This window comes from Haemaphysalis longicornis, unplaced genomic scaffold (assembly GCF_048455015.1).
Source record: "Haemaphysalis longicornis isolate Haplotype H1 unplaced genomic scaffold, Haemaphysalis longicornis Haplotype H1 scaffold_5, whole genome shotgun sequence".
Classification (NCBI taxonomy): Eukaryota; Metazoa; Arthropoda; class Arachnida; order Ixodida; family Ixodidae; genus Haemaphysalis; species Haemaphysalis longicornis.
Genome location: NW_027526385.1, coordinates 113,144,501 through 113,149,782, shown reverse-complemented (window position 1 = coordinate 113,149,782; position 5,282 = coordinate 113,144,501). Strand labels below are relative to the sequence as shown.

Below are 5,282 nucleotides of genomic sequence, written 5' to 3'. Positions count from 1 at the left end.
TACCAATTCGGCTATCTGGGCGACTGTGTTCCGCTTCACTATCTGGGGTATTTATATATACTACAACTGTATCTGACGCTTGAGGGTGGTAGCCAGCGCCACTCAGACTACACGGGGAGAAGACGACCTTCTTTTCAACCCCCGGGGCGTGACGCGGACGTCTACAGCCTGTCATAAGCGGGTAACTGGCGGGAAACCCTCTTATGCTACCTTGGCATCAAGGCTGCCAGAACCGAGGCCCTCGCTAAGCTTTCGCATGATAATAGGGTTTGTAAATGAGGGGCTCGTTACAAAATACAGGAAGAAATGCCGGCAGTCTAAAAAACCACAGAAGGCATAGGGGAATGGTTAGAATATTTTTTACCGTTAGTGACGTTACATTATTATTTATTATTATTAATTACGTGAGAAAGAAAGAAAAACACGCGCCCAGAGTGGGGACCGAACCCACGCCTTTCGATTAGATCTCGAATGCCGTACCAATTCGGCTATCTGGGCGACTATGTTCCGCTTCACTTTCTGGGGTATTTAGATATACTACAACTGTATCTGACGCTTGAGGGTGGTAGCCAGCGCCACTCAGACAACACGGGGAGAAGGGGACCTTCTTTTCAACCCCCGGGGCGTGACGCGAACGTCTACAGCCTGTCATATGTGGGTAACTGGCGGGAAACCCTCTTATGCTACCTTGGCATCAAGGCTGCCAGAACCGAGGCCCTCGCTAAGCTTTCGCATTATAAAAGGTTTGTAAATGAGGGGCTCGTTAGAAAATACTGGAAGAAATGCCGGCAGTCTACAACACCAAAGAAGGCATAGGGGAATGGTTAGAATATTTTTTACCATTAGTGACGTTACAATATTAAGAAAGAAAGAAAAACACGCGCCCAGAGTGGGGACCGAACCCACGCCTTTCGATTACATCTCGAATGCCTTACCAATTCGGCTATCTGAGCGACTGTGTTCCGCTTCACTTTCTGGGGTATTTATATATACTACAACTGTATCTGACGCTTGAGGGTGATAGCCAGCGCCACTCAGACTACACGGGGAGAAGGGGACCTTCTTTGCAACCCCCGGGGCGTGACGCGAACGTCTACACCCTGTCATAAGCGGGTAACTGGCGAGAAACCCTCTTATGCTACCTTGGCATCAAGGCTGCCAGAACCGAGGCCCTCGCTAAGCTTTCGCATGATAATAGGTTTGTAAATGAGGGGCTCGTTAGAAAATACAGGAAGAAATGCCGGCAGTCTACAACACCAAAGAAGGCATAGGGGAATGGTTAGAATATTTTTTACCGTTAGTGACGTTACATTATTATTTATTATTATTAATTACGTGAGAAAGAAAGAAAGAAAAACACGCGCCCAGAGTGGGGACCGATCCCACGCTTTTCGATTAGATCTCGAATGCCTTACCAATTCGGCTATCTGGGCGACTATGTTCCGCTTCGCGTTCTGGGGTATTTAAATATACTACAACTGTATCTGACGCTTGAGGGTGGTAGCCAGCGCCACTCAGACTACAGGGGGAGAAGGGGACCTTCTTTTCAACCCCGGGGCGTGACGCGAACGTCTACAGCCTGTCATAAGCGGGTAACTGGCGGGAAACCCTCTTATGCTACTTTGGCATCAAGGCTGCCAGAACCGAGGCCCTCGCTAAGCTTTCGCATGATAATAGGGTTTGTAAATGAGGGGCTCGTTAGAAAATACAGGAAGAAATGCCGGCAGTCTAACAACAGCAAAGAAGGCATAGGGGAATGGTTAGAATATTTTTACCGTTAGTGATGTTACATTATTATTTATTATTATAATTACGTGAGAAAGAAAGAAAGAAAAACACGCGCCCAGAGTGGGGACCGAACCCACGCCTTTCGATTTGATCTCGAATGCCTTACCAATTCGGCTATCTGGGCGACTGTGTTCCGCTTCACTTTCTGTGGTATTTATATATACTACAACTGTATCTGACGCTTGAGAGTGGTAGCCCGTGCCACTCAGACTACACGGGGAGAAAGGGACCTTCTTTTCAACCCCCGGGGCGTGAAGCGAACGTCTACAGCCTGTCATAAGCGGGTAACTGGCGGGAAACCCTCTTATGCTACCTTGGCATCAAGGCTGCCAGAACCGAGGCCCTCGCTAAGCTTTCGCATTATATTAGGGTTTGTAAATGAGGGGCTCGTTAGAAAATACTGGAAGAAATGCCGGCAGTCTACAACACCAAAGAAGGCATAGGGGAATGGTTAGAATATTTTTTACCGTTAGTGACGTTACATTATTTTTTATTATTAATAATTACGTGAGAAAGAAAGAAAGAAAAACACGCGCCCAGAGTGGGGACCGAACCCACGCCTTTCGATTAGATCTCGAATGCCTTACCAATTCGGCTATCTGGACGACTGTGTTCCGCTTCACTTTCTGGGGTATTTATATATACTACAACTGTATCTGATGCTTGAGGGTGGTAGCCAGCGCCACTCAGACTTCACGGGGAGAAGGGGACCTTCTTTTCTACCCCCGGGGCCTGACGCGAACGTGTACAGCCTGTCATAAGCGGGTAACTGACGGGAAACCCTCTTATGCTACCTTGGCATCAAGGCTGCCAGAACCGAGGCCCTCGCTAAGCTTTCGCATGATAATAGGGTTTGTAATGAGGGGCTCGTTAGAAAATACAGGAAGAAATGCCGGCAGTCTACAACACCAAGGAAAGGATAGGGGAATGGTTAGGATATTTTTTACTGTTAGTGACGTTACAATATTATTTATTATTATAAATACGTGAGAAAGAAAGAAAACACGCGCCCAGAGTGGGGACCGAACCCACGCCTTTCGATTAGACCTCGAATGCCTTACCAATTCGGCTATCTTGGCGACTGTGTTCCGCTTCACTATCTGATGTATTTATATATACTACAACTGTGGGTCACGCTTGAGGGTGGTAGCCAGCGTCACTCAGACTACACGGGGAGAAGAGGACCTTCTTTTAAACCCCCGGGGCGTGACGCGAACGTCTACAGCCTGTCATAAGCGGGTAACTGCCGGGAAACCCTGTTTTGCTACCTTGGCATCAAGGCTGCCAGAAGCGAGGCCCTCGCTAAGCTTTCGCATGATAATAGGGTTTGTAAATGAGGGGCTCGTTAGAAAATACTGGAAGAAATGCCGGCAGTGTACAACACCAAAGAAGGCATAGGGGAATGGTTAGAATATTTTTTACCGTTAGTGACGTTACATTATTATTTAATATTATTAATTACGTGAGAAAGAAAGAAAGAAAAACACGCGCCCAGAGTGGGGACCGAACCCACGCCTTTCGATTAGCTATCGAATGCCTTACCAATTCGGCTATCTGGGCGACTGTGTTCCGCTTCACTTTCTGGGGTATTTATATATACAACTGTATCTGACGCTTGAGGGTGGTAGCCAGCGCCACTCAGACTACACGGGGAGAAGGGGACCTTCTTTTCCAACCCCCGGGGCGTGACGCGAACGTGTACAGCCTGTCATAAGCGGGTAACTGGGGGGAAATACTCTTATGCTACCTTGGCATCAAGGCTGCCAGAACCGAGGCCCTCGCTAAGCTTTCGCATGATAATAGGGTTTGTAAATGAGGGGCTCGTTAGAAAATACAGGAAGAAATGCCGGCAGTCTACAACACCAAGGAAGGCATAGGGGAATGGTTAGAATATTTTTTACCGTTAGTGACGTTACATTATCATTTATTATATTAATTACTTGAGAAAGAAAGAAAACACGCGCCCAGAGTGGGGACCGAACCCACGCCTTTCGATTAGACCTCGAATGCCTTAACAATTCGGCTATCTGGGCGACTGTGTTCCGCTTCACTATCTGGGGTATTTATATATACTACAACTGTATCTGACGCTTGAGGGTGGTAGCCAGCGCCACTCAGACTACACGGGGAGAAGAGGACCTTCTTTTCAACCCCCGGGGCGTGACGCGAACGTCTACAGCCTGTCATAAGCGGGTAAGTGGCGGGAAACCCTCTTATGCTACCTTGGCATCAAGGCTGCCAGAACCGAGGCCCTCGCTAAGCTTTCGCATGATAATAGGGTTTGTAAATGAGGGGCTCGTTAGAAAATACAGGAAGACATGCCGGCAGTCTACAACACCAAAGAAGGCATAGGGGTATGGTTAGAATATTTTTTACCGTTAGTGACGTTACATTATTATTTATTATTAATAATACGTGAGAAAGAAAGAAAGAAAAACACGCGCCCAGAGTGGGGACCGAACCCACGCCTTTCGATTACATCTCGAATGCCTTACCAATTCGGCTATCTGGGCGACTGTGTTCCGCTTCACTTTCTGGGGTATTTATATATTCTACAACTGTATCTGACGCTTGAGAGTGGTAGCCAGCGCCACTAAGACTACAAGGGGAGAAGGGGACCTTCTTTTCAACCCCTGGGGCGTGACGCGAACGTCTACAGCCTGTCATAAGCGGGTAACTGCCGGGAAACCCTCTTTTGCTACCTTGGCATCAATGCTGCCAGAACCGAGGCCCTCGCTAAGCTTTCGCATGATAATAGGGTTTGTAAATGAGGGGCTCGTTAGAAAATACAGGAAGACATGCCTGCAGTCTACAACACCAAAGAAGGCATAGGGGAATGGTTAGAATATTTTTACCATTAGTGACGTTATATTATTAAGAAAGAAAGAAAAACACGTGCCCAGAGTGGGGACCGAACCCACGCCTTTCGATTACATCTCGAATGCCTTACCAATTCGGCTATCTGGGCGACTGTGTTCCGCTTCACTTTCTGGGGTACTAATATATACTACAACTGTGTCTGACGCTTGAGGGTGGGAGCCAGCGCCACTCAGACTACACGGGGAGAAGGGGACCTTCTTTTCAACCCCCGGGGCGTGACGCGAACGTCTACAGCCTGTCATAAGCGGGTAACTGGCGGGAAACCCTCTTATGCTACCTTGGCATCAAGGCTGCCAGAACCGAGGCCCTCGCTAAGCTTTCGCATGATAATAGGGTTTGTAAATGAGGGGCTCGTTAGAAAATACAGGAAGAAATGCCGGCAGTCTACAACACCAAAGAAGGCATAGGGGAATGGTTAGAATATTTTTACCGTTAGTGACGTTACATTATTATTTATTATTATTAATTACGTGAGAAAGAAAGAAAGAAAAAGAAAAACACGCGCCCAGAGTGGGGACCGAACCAACGCCTTTCGATTAGATCTCGAATGCCTTACCAATTCGGCTATCTGGACGACTGTGTTCCGCTTCACTTTCTGGGGTATTTATATATAC

At 47.5% G+C, this 5,282-nt stretch overlaps 1 non-coding gene across 1 annotated transcript; it reads right to left on the bottom strand.

The window, feature by feature from the left end:
- Window positions 1-3,276: 3,276 nt before the first annotated feature.
- Window positions 3,277-3,348, bottom strand: Trnas-gcu (transfer RNA serine (anticodon GCU)). Its single transcript has one exon. It is a non-coding gene; the product is annotated as a tRNA-Ser (tRNA).
- Between the last annotated feature and the right edge of the window lie 1,934 nt (window positions 3,349-5,282).